The following is a 16,829-nucleotide window of genomic DNA, read 5'->3' as shown; positions in this document are numbered from 1 at the left end:
AGTGCATTTTCGAACAATGGATGTCTGTGCCAAGCAATAAAGCACATCACACTAAATGTGTTCCATAAGTACCAAAACGCGCTTCGGAGGCCTTCTCTGAGCGAGTGGAGTGCGTTTTTGGACGTGGCACAAATGTGCCATATATGGAGAAAATTTTTACCATAAAGCCTATAGGTTGCTTGAAATACATTATCACAGCGAGAGAAACACATTTTTTCATTTTAGCTGTAACTCGACAGCAGTGCTTCTCAGCAAACTGAAACTGTTGCAGATAGAACGGGATGCGAAGCTGCGTCAGGCACACTTGGAATAAACCTCCTGGCACCTTCCGCTGCCTCACAATGACAGGCCGTATTATGCTTTGCTCAAAATGTGTTTGAGAGCGAATAAAGTGCATTTTCGAACAATGGTTGTGTGTGCCAAGCAATAAAGCACATCTCACTAAATGTGTTCCTTAAGTGCCAAAACCCTAACCCTAACCCTTAACCTAACCCTAACCCTAACCCTAACCCTAACCCTAACCCTAACCCTAACCCTAACCCTAACCCTAGCCCTTCTTTTCTGAACGAGTAAAGTGCTTTTTTTTACATGGCATACATGTGCCATATATGGAGAAAATTTTTACCACAAAGCCTATAGGTTGCTTGAAATGCTTTATCACAGCGAGAGAAACACATTTTCTCATTTTAGCTGTAACTCCACAGTAATGCTTCTCAGCCACCTGAAACTGTTGCAGATAGAACGGGATGCGAAGCTGCGTCAGGCACACTTGGAATGAGCCTCCTGGCACCTTCCGCTGCCTCACAATGACACGCCGTAATATGCTTTGCTCAAAATGTGTTTGAGAGCGAATAAAGTGCATTTTCGAACAATGGCTGTGTGTGCCAAGCAAAGAAGCACATCACACTAAATGTGTTCCATAAGTGCCAAAACGCGCTTCGGAGGCCTTCTCTGAGCGAGTGGAGTGCTTTTTTGGACGTGGCACACATGTGCCATATATGGAGACATTTTTTACCACAAAGCCTCTAGGTTACTTGAAATACATTATCACAGAGACAGAAACACATTTTCTCATTTTAGCTGTAACTCCACAGCAATGCTTCTCAGCCACCTGAAACTGTTGCAGATAGAACGGGATGCGAAGTTGCGTCAGGCACACTTGGAATGAGCCTCCTGGCACCTTTCGCTGCCTCACAATGACACGCCGTATTATGCTTTGCTCAAAATGTGCATGAGAGCGAATAAAGTGCATTTTCGAACAATGGATGTGTGTGCCAAGCAAAGAAGCACATCACACTAAATGTGTTCCATAAGTGCCAAAACGCGCTTCGGAGGCCTTCTCTGAGCGAGTGGAGTGCTTTTTCGGAAGTGGCACACATGTGCCATATATGGAGAAATGTTTTACCACAAAGCCTATACGTTGCTTGAACTACATTATCACAGTGAGAGAAACACATTTTCTCACTATAGTTGTAACTCCACAGCAATGCTTCTTAGCCACCTGAAACTGTTGCAGATAGAACGGGATGCGAAGCTGCGTCAGACACACTTTGAATATTCCTCCTGGCACCTTCCGCTGGCCCACAATGACACGCCGAATCATGCTTTGCGCACAATGTGTTTGAGAGCGAATAAAGTGCATTTTCGAACAATGGATGTGTGTGCCAAGCAATAAAGCACATCTCACTAAATGTGTTCCTTAAGTGCCAAAACCCTAACCCTAACCCTAACCCTAACCCTAACCCTAACCCTAACCCTAACCCTAACCCTAACCCTAACCCTAACCCTAACCCTAACCCTAACCCTAACCCTAACCCTTCTTCTCTGAGCGAGTAAAGTGCTTTTTTGGACATGGCACACATGTGCCATTTATGGGGAATTTTTTTTACCACAAAGCCTATAGGTTGCTTGAAATACATTATCACAGCGAGAGAAACACATTTTCTCTTTTAGTTGTAACTCCACAGCAGTGCTTTTCAGCCACCTGAAACTGTTGCAGATAGAACGGGATGCGAAGCTGCGTCAGGCACACTTGGAATGAGGCTCCCGGCACCTTCCGCTGCCTCACAATGACACGCCGTATTATGCTTTGCTCAAAATGTGTTTGAGAGCGAATAAAGTGCATTTTCGAACAATGGTTGTGTGTGCCAAGCAATAAAGCACATCACAATAAATGTGTTCCATCAGCGCCAAAACGCGCTTCGGAGGCCTTCTCTGAGCGAGTGGAGTGCTTTTTTGGACGTGGCACACATGTGCCATATATGGAGAAAATTTTTACAACAAAGCCTATACGTTGCTTGAAATACATTATCACAGCGAGAGAAACACATTTTCTCATTTTAGCTGTAACTCCACAGCAATGCTTCTCAGCCACCTGAAACTGTTGCAGATAGAACGGGATGCGAAGCTGCGTCAGGCACACTTGGAATGAGCCTCCTGGCACCTTCCGCTGCCTCACAATGACAGGCCGTATTATGCTTTGCTCAAAATGTGTTTGAGAGCGAATAAAGTGCATTTTCGAACAATGGTTGTGTGTGCCAAGCAATAAAGCACATCTCACTAAATGTGTTCCTTAAGTGCCAAAACCCTAACCCTAACCCTAACCCTTAACCTAACCCTAACCCTAACCCTAACCCTAACCCTAACCCTAACCCTAACCCTAACCCTAACCCTAACCCTAACCCTAACCCTAGCCCTTCTTCTCTGAGCGAGTAAAGTGCTTTTTTGGACATGGCATACATGTGCCATATATGGAGAAAATTTTTACCACAAAGCCTATAGGTTGCTTGAAATGCTTTATCACAGCGAGAGAAACACATTTTCTCATTTTAGCTGTAACTCCACAGCAATGCTTCTCAGCCACCTGAAACTGTTGCAGATAGAACGGGATGCGAAGCTGCGTCAGGCACACTTGGAATGAGCCTCCTGGCACCTTCCGCTGCCTCACAATGACACGCCGAATCATGCTTTGCGCACAAGGTGTTTGAGAGCGAATAAAGTGCATTTTCGAACAATGGATGTGTGTGCCAAGCAATAAAGCACATCACACTAAATGTGTTCTATAAGTGCCAAAACGCGCTTCGGAGGCCTTCTCTGAGCGAGTGGAGTGCTTTTTTGGACTTGGCACACATGTGCCATATATGGAGAAAATTTTTACGACAAAGCCTATACGTTGCTTGAAATACATTATCACAGTCAGAGAAACACATTTTCTCATTTTAGTTGTAACTCCACAGCAATGCTTCCTAGTCACCTGAAACTGTTGCAGATAGAACGGGATGCGAAGCTGCGTCAGGCACACTTGGAATAATCCTCCTGGCACCTTCCGCTGGCCCACAATGACACGCCGAATCATGCTTTGCGCACAATGTGTTTGAGAGCGAATAAAGTGCATTTTCGAACAATGGATGTGTGTGCCAAGCAATAAAGCACATCACACTAAATGTGTTCCATAAGTACCAAAACGCGCTTCGGAGGCCTTCTCTGAGCGAGTGGAGTGCGTTTTTGGACGTGGCACAAATGTGCCATATATGGAGAAAATTTTTACCATAAAGCCTATAGGTTGCTTGAAATACATTATCACAGCGAGAGAAACACATTTTTTCATTTTAGCTGTAACTCGACAGCAGTGCTTCTCAGCAAACTGAAACTGTTGCAGATAGAACGGGATGCGAAGCTGCGTCAGGCACACTTGGAATAAACCTCCTGGCACCTTCCGCTGCCTCACAATGACAGGCCGTATTATGCTTTGCTCAAAATGTGTTTGAGAGCGAATAAAGTGCATTTTCGAACAATGGTTGTGTGTGCCAAGCAATAAAGCACATCTCACTAAATGTGTTCCTTAAGTGCCAAAACCCTAACCCTAACCCTTAACCTAACCCTAACCCTAACCCTAACCCTAACCCTAACCCTAACCCTAACCCTAACCCTAACCCTAACCCTAGCCCTTCTTTTCTGAACGAGTAAAGTGCTTTTTTTTACATGGCATACATGTGCCATATATGGAGAAAAATTTTACCACAAAGCCTATAGGTTGCTTGAAATGCTTTATCACAGCGAGAGAAACACATTTTCTCATTTTAGCTGTAACTCCACAGTAATGCTTCTCAGCCACCTGAAACTGTTGCAGATAGAACGGGATGCGAAGCTGCGTCAGGCACACTTGGAATGAGCCTCCTGGCACCTTCCGCTGCCTCACAATGACACGCCGTAATATGCTTTGCTCAAAATGTGTTTGAGAGCGAATAAAGTGCATTTTCGAACAATGGCTGTGTGTGCCAAGCAAAGAAGCACATCACACTAAATGTGTTCCATAAGTGCCAAAACGCGCTTCGGAGGCCTTCTCTGAGCGAGTGGAGTGCTTTTTTGGACGTGGCACACATGTGCCATATATGGAGACATTTTTTACCACAAAGCCTCTAGGTTACTTGAAATACATTATCACAGAGACAGAAACACATTTTCTCATTTTAGCTGTAACTCCACAGCAATGCTTCTCAGCCACCTGAAACTGTTGCAGATAGAACGGGATGCGAAGTTGCGTCAGGCACACTTGGAATGAGCCTCCTGGCACCTTTCGCTGCCTCACAATGACACGCCGTATTATGCTTTGCTCAAAATGTGCATGAGAGCGAATAAAGTGCATTTTCGAACAATGGATGTGTGTGCCAAGCAAAGAAGCACGTCACACTAAATGTGTTCCATAAGTGCCAAAACGCGCTTCGGAGGCCTTCTCTGAGCGAGTGGAGTGCTTTTTCGGAACTGGCACACATGTGCCATATATGGAGAAATGTTTTACCACAAAGCCTATACGTTGCTTGAACTACATTATCACAGTGAGAGAAACACATTTTCTCACTATAGTTGTAACTCCACAGCAATGCTTCTTAGCCACCTGAAACTGTTGCAGATAGAACGGGATGCGAAGCTGCGTCAGACACACTTTGAATATTCCTCCTGGCACCTTCCGCTGGCCCACAATGACACGCCGAATCATGCTTTGCGCACAATGTGTTTGAGAGCGAATAAAGTGCATTTTCGAACAATGGATGTGTGTGCCAAGCAATAAAGCACATCTCACTAAATGTGTTCCTTAAGTGCCAAAACCCTAACCCTAACCCTAACCCTAACCCTAACCCTAACCCTAACCCTAACCCTAACCCTAACCCTAACCCTAACCCTAACCCTTCTTCTCTGAGCGAGTAAAGTGCTTTTTTGGACATGGCACACATGTGCCATTTATGGGGAATTTTTTTTACCACAAAGCCTATAGGTTGCTTGAAATACATTATCACAGCGAGAGAAACACATTTTCTCTTTTAGTTGTAACTCCACAGCAGTGCTTTTCAGCCACCTGAAACTGTTGCAGATAGAACGGGATGCGAAGCTGCGTCAGGCACACTTGGAATGAGGCTCCCGGCACCTTCCGCTGCCTCACAATGACACGCCGTATTATGCTTTGCTCAAAATGTGTTTGAGAGCGAATAAAGTGCATTTTCGAACAATGGTTGTGTGTGCCAAGCAATAAAGCACATCACAATAAATGTGTTCCATCAGCGCCAAAACGCGCTTCGGAGGCCTTCTCTGAGCGAGTGGAGTGCTTTTTTGGACGTGGCACACATGTGCCATATATGGAGAAAATTTTTACAACAAAGCCTATACGTTGCTTGAAATACATTATCACAGCGAGAGAAACACATTTTCTCATTTTAGCTGTAACTCCACAGCAATGCTTCTCAGCCACCTGAAACTGTTGCAGATAGAACGGGATGCGAAGCTGCGTCAGGCACACTTGGAATGAGCCTCCTGGCACCTTCCGCTGCCTCACAATGACAGGCCGTATTATGCTTTGCTCAAAATGTGTTTGAGAGCGAATAAAGTGCATTTTCGAACAATGGTTGTGTGTGCCAAGCAATAAAGCACATCTCACTAAATGTGTTCCTTAAGTGCCAAAACCCTAACCCTAACCCTAACCCTTAACCTAACCCTAACCCTAACCCTAACCCTAACCCTAACCCTAACCCTAACCCTAACCCTAACCCTAACCCTAACCCTAGCCCTTCTTCTCTGAGCGAGTAAAGTGCTTTTTTGGACATGGCATACATGTGCCATATATGGAGAAAATTTTTACCACAAAGCCTATAGGTTGCTTGAAATGCTTTATCACAGCGAGAGAAACACATTTTCTCATTTTAGCTGTAACTCCACAGCAATGCTTCTCAGCCACCTGAAACTGTTGCAGATAGAACGGGATGCGAAGCTGCGTCAGGCACACTTGGAATGAGCCTCCTGGCACCTTCCGCTGCCTCACAATGACACGCCGAATCATGCTTTGCGCACAAGGTGTTTGAGAGCGAATAAAGTGCATTTTCGAACAATGGATGTGTGTGCCAAGCAATAAAGCACATCACACTAAATGTGTTCTATAAGTGCCAAAACGCGCTTCGGAGGCCTTCTCTGAGCGAGTGGAGTGCTTTTTTGGACTTGGCACACATGTGCCATATATGGAGAAAATTTTTACGACAAAGCCTATACGTTGCTTGAAATACATTATCACAGTCAGAGAAACACATTTTCTCATTTTAGTTGTAACTCCACAGCAATGCTTCCTAGTCACCTGAAACTGTTGCAGATAGAACGGGATGCGAAGCTGCGTCAGGCACACTTGGAATAATCCTCCTGGCACCTTCCGCTGGCCCACAATGACACGCCGAATCATGCTTTGCGCACAATGTGTTTGAGAGCGAATAAAGTGCATTTTCGAACAATGGATGTGTGTGCCAAGCAATAAAGCACATCACACTAAATGTGTTCCATAAGTACCAAAACGCGCTTCGGAGGCCTTCTCTGAGCGAGTGGAGTGCGTTTTTGGACGTGGCACAAATGTGCCATATATGGAGAAAATTTTTACCATAAAGCCTATAGGTTGCTTGAAATACATTATCACAGCGAGAGAAACACATTTTTTCATTTTAGCTGTAACTCGACAGCAGTGCTTCTCAGCAAACTGAAACTGTTGCAGATAGAACGGGATGCGAAGCTGCGTCAGGCACACTTGGAATAAACCTCCTGGCACCTTCCGCTGCCTCACAATGACAGGCCGTATTATGCTTTGCTCAAAATGTGTTTGAGAGCGAATAAAGTGCATTTTCGAACAATGGTTGTGTGTGCCAAGCAATAAAGCACATCTCACTAAATGTGTTCCTTAAGTGCCAAAACCCTAACCCTAACCCTTAACCTAACCCTAACCCTAACCCTAACCCTAACCCTAACCCTAACCCTAACCCTAACCCTAACCCTAACCCTAGCCCTTCTTTTCTGAACGAGTAAAGTGCTTTTTTTTACATGGCATACATGTGCCATATATGGAGAAAAATTTTACCACAAAGCCTATAGGTTGCTTGAAATGCTTTATCACAGCGAGAGAAACACATTTTCTCATTTTAGCTGTAACTCCACAGTAATGCTTCTCAGCCACCTGAAACTGTTGCAGATAGAACGGGATGCGAAGCTGCGTCAGGCACACTTGGAATGAGCCTCCTGGCACCTTCCGCTGCCTCACAATGACACGCCGTAATATGCTTTGCTCAAAATGTGTTTGAGAGCGAATAAAGTGCATTTTCGAACAATGGCTGTGTGTGCCAAGCAAAGAAGCACATCACACTAAATGTGTTCCATAAGTGCCAAAACGCGCTTCGGAGGCCTTCTCTGAGCGAGTGGAGTGCTTTTTTGGACGTGGCACACATGTGCCATATATGGAGACATTTTTTACCACAAAGCCTCTAGGTTACTTGAAATACATTATCACAGAGACAGAAACACATTTTCTCATTTTAGCTGTAACTCCACAGCAATGCTTCTCAGCCACCTGAAACTGTTGCAGATAGAACGGGATGCGAAGTTGCGTCAGGCACACTTGGAATGAGCCTCCTGGCACCTTTCGCTGCCTCACAATGACACGCCGTATTATGCTTTGCTCAAAATGTGCATGAGAGCGAATAAAGTGCATTTTCGAACAATGGATGTGTGTGCCAAGCAAAGAAGCACATCACACTAAATGTGTTCCATAAGTGCCAAAACGCGCTTCGGAGGCCTTCTCTGAGCGAGTGGAGTGCTTTTTCGGAACTGGCACACATGTGCCATATATGGAGAAATGTTTTACCACAAAGCCTATACGTTGCTTGAACTACATTATCACAGTGAGAGAAACACATTTTCTCACTATAGTTGTAACTCCACAGCAATGCTTCTTAGCCACCTGAAACTGTTGCAGATAGAACGGGATGCGAAGCTGCGTCAGACACACTTTGAATATTCCTCCTGGCACCTTCCGCTGGCCCACAATGACACGCCGAATCATGCTTTGCGCACAATGTGTTTGAGAGCGAATAAAGTGCATTTTCGAACAATGGATGTGTGTGCCAAGCAATAAAGCACATCTCACTAAATGTGTTCCTTAAGTGCCAAAACCCTAACCCTAACCCTAACCCTAACCCTAACCCTAACCCTAACCCTAACCCTAACCCTAACCCTAACCCTAACCCTTCTTCTCTGAGCGAGTAAAGTGCTTTTTTGGACATGGCACACATGTGCCATTTATGGGGAATTTTTTTTACCACAAAGCCTATAGGTTGCTTGAAATACATTATCACAGCGAGAGAAACACATTTTCTCTTTTAGTTGTAACTCCACAGCAGTGCTTTTCAGCCACCTGAAACTGTTGCAGATAGAACGGGATGCGAAGCTGCGTCAGGCACACTTGGAATGAGGCTCCCGGCACCTTCCGCTGCCTCACAATGACACGCCGTATTATGCTTTGCTCAAAATGTGTTTGAGAGCGAATAAAGTGCATTTTCGAACAATGGTTGTGTGTGCCAAGCAATAAAGCACATCACAATAAATGTGTTCCATCAGCGCCAAAACGCGCTTCGGAGGCCTTCTCTGAGCGAGTGGAGTGCTTTTTTGGACGTGGCACACATGTGCCATATATGGAGAAAATTTTTACAACAAAGCCTATACGTTGCTTGAAATACATTATCACAGCGAGAGAAACACATTTTCTCATTTTAGCTGTAACTCCACAGCAATGCTTCTCAGCCACCTGAAACTGTTGCAGATAGAACGGGATGCGAAGCTGCGTCAGGCACACTTGGAATGAGCCTCCTGGCACCTTCCGCTGCCTCACAATGACAGGCCGTATTATGCTTTGCTCAAAATGTGTTTGAGAGCGAATAAAGTGCATTTTCGAACAATGGTTGTGTGTGCCAAGCAATAAAGCACATCTCACTAAATGTGTTCCTTAAGTGCCAAAACCCTAACCCTAACCCTAACCCTTAACCTAACCCTAACCCTAACCCTAACCCTAACCCTAACCCTAACCCTAACCCTAACCCTAACCCTAACCCTAGCCCTTCTTCTCTGAGCGAGTAAAGTGCTTTTTTGGACATGGCATACATGTGCCATATATGGAGAAAATTTTTACCACAAAGCCTATAGGTTGCTTGAAATGCTTTATCACAGCGAGAGAAACACATTTTCTCATTTTAGCTGTAACTCCACAGCAATGCTTCTCAGCCACCTGAAACTGTTGCAGATAGAACGGGATGCGAAGCTGCGTCAGGCACACTTGGAATGAGCCTCCTGGCACCTTCCGCTGCCTCACAATGACACGCCGAATCATGCTTTGCGCACAAGGTGTTTGAGAGCGAATAAAGTGCATTTTCGAACAATGGATGTGTGTGCCAAGCAATAAAGCACATCACACTAAATGTGTTCTATAAGTGCCAAAACGCGCTTCGGAGGCCTTCTCTGAGCGAGTGGAGTGCTTTTTTGGACTTGGCACACATGTGCCATATATGGAGAAAATTTTTACGACAAAGCCTATACGTTGCTTGAAATACATTATCACAGTCAGAGAAACACATTTTCTCATTTTAGTTGTAACTCCACAGCAATGCTTCCTAGTCACCTGAAACTGTTGCAGATAGAACGGGATGCGAAGCTGCGTCAGGCACACTTGGAATAATCCTCCTGGCACCTTCCGCTGGCCCACAATGACACGCCGAATCATGCTTTGCGCACAATGTGTTTGAGAGCGAATAAAGTGCATTTTCGAACAATGGATGTGTGTGCCAAGCAATAAAGCACATCACACTAAATGTGTTCCATAAGTACCAAAACGCGCTTCGGAGGCCTTCTCTGAGCGAGTGGAGTGCGTATTTGGACGTGGCACAAATGTGCCATATATGGAGAAAATTTTTACCATAAAGCCTATAGGTTGCTTGAAATACATTATCACAGCGAGAGAAACACATTTTTTCATTTTAGCTGTAACTCGACAGCAGTGCTTCTCAGCAAACTGAAACTGTTGCAGATAGAACGGGATGCGAAGCTGCGTCAGGCACACTTGGAATAAACCTCCTGGCACCTTCCGCTGCCTCACAATGACAGGCCGTATTATGCTTTGCTCAAAATGTGTTTGAGAGCGAATAAAGTGCATTTTCGAACAATGGTTGTGTGTGCCAAGCAATAAAGCACATCTCACTAAATGTGTTCCTTAAGTGCCAAAACCCTAACCCTAACCCTTAACCTAACCCTAACCCTAACCCTAACCCTAACCCTAACCCTAACCCTAACCCTAACCCTAACCCTAACCCTAACCCTAGCCCTTCTTTTCTGAACGAGTAAAGTGCTTTTTTTTACATGGCATACATGTGCCATATATGGAGAAAAATTTTACCACAAAGACTATAGGTTGCTTGAAATGCTTTATCACAGCGAGAGAAACACATTTTCTCATTTTAGCTGTAACTCCACAGTAATGCTTCTCAGCCACCTGAAACTGTTGCAGATAGAACGGGATGCGAAGCTGCGTCAGGCACACTTGGAATGAGCCTCCTGGCACCTTCCGCTGCCTCACAATGACACGCCGTAATATGCTTTGCTCAAAATGTGTTTGAGATTGAATAAAGTGCATTTTCGAACAATGGCTGTGTGTGCCAAGCAAAGAAGCACATCACACTAAATGTGTTCCATAAGTGCCAAAACGCGCTTCGGAGGCCTTCTCTGAGCGAGTGGAGTGCTTTTTTGGACGTGGCACACATGTGCCATATATGGAGACATTTTTTACCACAAAGCCTCTAGGTTACTTGAAATACATTATCACAGAGACAGAAACACATTTTCTCATTTTAGCTGTAACTCCACAGCAATGCTTCTCAGCCACCTGAAACTGTTGCAGATAGAACGGGATGCGAAGTTGCGTCAGGCACACTTGGAATGAGCCTCCTGGCACCTTTCGCTGCCTCACAATGACACGCCGTATTATGCTTTGCTCAAAATGTGCATGAGAGCGAATAAAGTGCATTTTCGAACAATGGATGTGTGTGCCAAGCAAAGAAGCACATCACACTAAATGTGTTCCATAAGTGCCAAAACGCGCTTCGGAGGCCTTCTCTGAGCGAGTGGAGTGCTTTTTCGGAACTGGCACACATGTGCCATATATGGAGAAATGTTTTACCACAAAGCCTATACGTTGCTTGAACTACATTATCACAGTGAGAGAAACACATTTTCTCACTATAGTTGTAACTCCACAGCAATGCTTCTTAGCCACCTGAAACTGTTGCAGATAGAACGGGATGCGAAGCTGCGTCAGACACACTTTGAATATTCCTCCTGGCACCTTCCGCTGGCCCACAATGACACGCCGAATCATGCTTTGCGCACAATGTGTTTGAGAGCGAATAAAGTGCATTTTCGAACAATGGATGTGTGTGCCAAGCAATAAAGCACATCACACTAAATGTGTTCCATAAGTACCAAAACGCGCTTCGGAGGCCTTCTCTGAGCGAGTGGAGTGCGTTTTTGGACGTGGCACAAATGTGCCATATATGGAGAAAATTTTTACCATAAAGCCTATAGGTTGCTTGAAATACATTATCACAGCGAGAGAAACACATTTTTTCATTTTAGCTGTAACTCGACAGCAGTGCTTCTCAGCAAACTGAAACTGTTGCAGATAGAACGGGATGCGAAGCTGCGTCAGGCACACTTGGAGTAAACCTCCTGGCACCTTCCGCTGCCTCACAATGACAGGCCGTATTATGCTTTGCTCAAAATGTGTTTGAGAGCGAATAAAGTGCATTTTCGAACAATGGTTGTGTGTGCCAAGCAATAAAGCACATCTCACTAAATGTGTTCCTTAAGTGCCAAAACCCTAACCCTAACCCTAACCCTAACCCTAACCCTAACCCTAACCCTAACCCTAACCCTAACCCTAACCCTAACCCTAACCCTAACCCTAACCCTAACCCTAACCCTAACCCTAACCCTAACCCTTCTTCTCTGAGCGAGTAAAGTGCTTTTTTGGACATGGCACACATGTGCCATTTATGGGGAATTTTTTTTACCACAAAGCCTATAGGTTGCTTGAAATACATTATCACAGCGAGAGAAACACATTTTCTCTTTTAGTTGTAACTCCACAGCAGTGCTTTTCAGCCACCTGAAACTGTTGCAGATAGAACGGGATGCGAAGCTGCGTCAGGCACACTTGGAATGAGGCTCCCGATACCTTCCGCTGCCTCACAATGACACGCCGTATTATGCTTTGCTCAAAATGTGTTTGAGAGCGAATAAAGTGCATTTTCGAACAATGGTTGTGTGTGCCAAGCAATAAAGCACATCACAATAAATGTGTTCCATCAGCGCCAAAACGCGCTTCGGAGGCCTTCTCTGAGCGAGTGGAGTGCTTTTTTGGACGTGGCACACATGTGCCATATATGGAGAAAATTTTTACAACAAAGCCTATACGTTGCTTGAAATACATTATCACAGCGAGAGAAACACATTTTCTCATTTTAGTTGTAACTCCACAGCAATGCTTCTTAGCCACCTGAAACTGTTGCAGATTGAACGGGATGCGAAGCTGCGTCAGGCACACTTCGAATGAACCTCCTGGCACCTTCCGCTGCCTCACAATGACATGCCGTATTATGCTTTGCTCAAAATGTGTTTGAAAGCGAATAAAGTGCATTTTCGAACAATGGTTGTGTGTGCCAAGCAATAAAGCACATCTCACTAAATGTGTTCCATAAGTGCCAAAACGCCCTTCGGAGGCCTTCTCTGAGCGAGTGGAGTGCTTTTTTGGACGTGGCACACATGTGCCATATATGGAGAAAAATTTTACCACAAAGCCTATAGGTTGCTTGAAATACATTATCACAGCGAGAGAAACACATTTTCTCATTTTAGCTGTAACTCCACAGCAATGCTTCTCAGCCACCTGAAATTGTTGCAGATTGAACGGGATGCGAAGCTGCGTCAGGCACACTTGGAATAAACCTCCTGGCACCTTCCGCTGCCTCACAATGACAGGCCGTATTATGCTTTGCTCAAAGTGTGTTTGAGAGCGAATAAAGTGCATTTTCGAACAATGGTTGTGTGTGCCAAGCAATAAAGCACATCTCACTAAATGTGTTCCTTAAGTGCCAAAACCCTAACCCTAACCCTAACCCTTAACCTAACCCTAACCCTAACCCTAACCCTAACCCTAACCCTAACCCTAACCCTAACCCTAACCCTAACCCTAACCCTAACCCTAACCCTAACCCTAACCCTAGCCCTTCTTCTCTGAGCGAGTAAAGTGCTTTTTTGGACATGGCATACATGTGCCATATATGGAGAAAATTTTTACCACAAAGCCTATAGGTTGCTTGAAATGCTTTATCACAGCGAGAGAAACACATTTTCTAATTTTAGCTGTAACTCCACAGCAATGCTTCTCAGCCACCTGAAACTGTTGCAGATAGAACGGGATGCGAAGCTGCGTCAGGCACACTTGGAATGAGCCTCCTGGCACCTTCCGCTGCCTCACAATGACAGGCCGTATTATGCTTTGCTCAAAATGTGTTTGAGAGCGAATAAAGTGCATTTTCGAACAATGGTTGTGTGTGCCAAGCAATAAAGCACATCTCACTAAATGTGTTCCTTAAGTGCCAAAACCCTAACCCTAACCCTAACCCTTAACCTAACCCTAACCCTAACCCTAACCCTAACCCTAACCCTAACCCTAACCCTAACCCTAACCCTAACCCTAGCCCTTCTTCTCTGAGCGAGTAAAGTGCTTTTTTGGACATGGCATACATGTGCCATATATGGAGAAAATTTTTACCACAAAGCCTATAGGTTGCTTGAAATGCTTTATCACAGCGAGAGAAACACATTTTCTCATTTTAGCTGTAACTCCACAGCAATGCTTCTCAGCCACCTGAAACTGTTGCAGATAGAACGGGATGCGAAGCTGCGTCAGGCACACTTGGAATAATCCTCCTGGCACCTTCCGCTGGCCCACAATGACACGCCGAATCATGCTTTGCGCACAATGTGTTTGAGAGCGAATAAAGTGCATTTTCGAACAATGGATGTGTGTGCCAAGCAATAAAGCACATCACACTAAATGTGTTCCATAAGTACCAAAACGCGCTTCGGAGGCCTTCTCTGAGCGAGTGGAGTGCGTTTTTGGACGTGGCACAAATGTGCCATATATGGAGAAAATTTTTACCATAAAGCCTATAGGTTGCTTGAAATACATTATCACAGCGAGAGAAACACATTTTCTCATTTTAGCTGTAACTCGACAGCAGTGCTTCTCAGCAAACTGAAACTGTTGCAGATAGAACGGGATGCGAAGCTGCGTCAGGCACACTTGGAATAAACCTCCTGGCACCTTCCGCTGCCTCACAATGACAGGCCGTATTATGCTTTGCTCAAAATGTGTTTGAGAGCGAATAAAGTGCATTTTCGAACAATGGTTGTGTGTGCCAAGCAATAAAGCACATCTCACTAAATGTGTTCCTTAAGTGCCAAAACCCTAACCCTAACCCTTAACCTAACCCTAACCCTAACCCTAACCCTAACCCTAACCCTAACCCTAACCCTAACCCTAACCCTAACCCTAACCCTAACCCTAACCCTAACCCTAGCCCTTCTTTTCTGAACGAGTAAAGTGCTTTTTTGGACATGGCATACATGTGCCATATATGGAGAAAAATTTTACCACAAAGCCTATAGGTTGCTTGAAATGCTTTATCACAGCGAGAGAAACACATTTTCTCATTTTAGCTGTAACTCCACAGTAATGCTTCTCAGCCACCTGAAACTGTTGCAGATAGAACGGGATGCGAAGCTGCGTCAGGCACACTTGGAATGAGCCTCCTGGCACCTTCCGCTGCCTCACAATGACACGCCGTAATATGCTTTGCTCAAAATGTGTTTGAGAGCGAATAAAGTGTATTTTCGAACAATGGTTGTGTGTGCCAAGCAATAAAGCACATCACACTAAATGTGTTCTATAAGTGCCAAAACGCGCTTCGGAGGCCTTCTCTGAGCGAGTGGAGTGCTTTTTTGGACTTGGCACACATGTGCCATATATGGAGAAAATTTTTACGACAAAGCCTATACGTTGCTTGAAATACATTATCACAGTCAGAGAAACACATTTTCTCATTTTAGTTGTAACTCCACAGCAATGCTTCCTAGTCACCTGAAACTGTTGCAGATAGAACGGGATGCGAAGCTGCGTCAGGCACACTTGGAATAATCCTCCTGGCACCTTCCGCTGGCCCACAATGACACGCCGAATCATGCTTTGCGCACAATGTGTTTGAGAGCGAATAAAGTGCATTTTCGAACAATGGATGTGTGTGCCAAGCAATAAAGCACATCACACTAAATGTGTTCCATAAGTACCAAAACGCGCTTCGGAGGCCTTCTCTGAGCGAGTGGAGTGCGTTTTTGGACGTGGCACAAATGTGCCATATATGGAGAAAATTTTTACCATAAAGCCTATAGGTTGCTTGAAATACATTATCACAGCGAGAGAAACACATTTTTTAATTTTAGCTGTAACTCGACAGCAGTGCTTCTCAGCCAACTGAAACTGTTGCAGATAGAACGGGATGCGAAGCTGCGTCAGGCACACTTGGAATAAACCTCCTGGCACCTTCCGCTGCCTCACAATGACAGGCCGTATTATGCTTTGCTCAAAATGTGTTTGAGAGCGAATAAAGTGCATTTTCGAACAATGGTTGTGTGTGCCAAGCAATAAAGCACATCTCACTAAATGTGTTCCTTAAGTGCCAAAACCCTAACCCTAACCCTAACCCTAACCCTTAACCTAACCCTAACCCTAACCCTAACCCTAACCCTAACCCTAGCCCTTCTTTTCTGAACGAGTAAAGTGCTTTTTTGGACATGGCATACATGTGCCATATATGGAGAAAAATTTTACCACAAAACCTATAGGTTGCTTGAAATGCTTTATCACAGCGAGAGAAACACATTTTCTCATTTTAGCTGTAACTCCACAGCAATGCTTCTCAGCCACCTGAAACTGTTGCAGATAGAACGGGATGCGAAGCTGCGTCAGGCACACTTGGAATGAGCCTCCTGGCACCTTCCGCTGCCTCACAATGACACGCCGTAATATGCTTTGCTCAAAATGTGTTTGAGAGCGAATAAAGTGCATTTTCGAACAATGGCTGTGTGTGCCAAGCAAAGAAGCACATCACACTAAATGTGTTCCATAAGTGCCAAAACGCGCTTTGGAGGCCTTCTCTGGGCGAGTGGAGTGCTTTTTTGGACGTGGCACACATGTGCCATATATGGAGAAATTTTTTACCACAAAGCCTATAGGTTGCTTGAAATACATTATCACAGAGACAGAAACACATTTTCTCATTTTAGCTGTATCTCCACAGCAATGCTTCTCAGCCACCTGAAACTGTTGCAGATAGAACGGGATGCGAAGTTGCGTCAGGCACACTTGG

This window comes from Doryrhamphus excisus, linkage group LG21, assembly GCF_037039965.1.
Source record: "Doryrhamphus excisus strain RoL-2023G ecotype Guam linkage group LG21, RoL_Dexc_Guam_v1.1, whole genome shotgun sequence".
Classification (NCBI taxonomy): domain Eukaryota; kingdom Metazoa; phylum Chordata; class Actinopteri; order Syngnathiformes; family Syngnathidae; genus Doryrhamphus; species Doryrhamphus excisus.
This window is presented reverse-complemented; position numbering follows the sequence as displayed.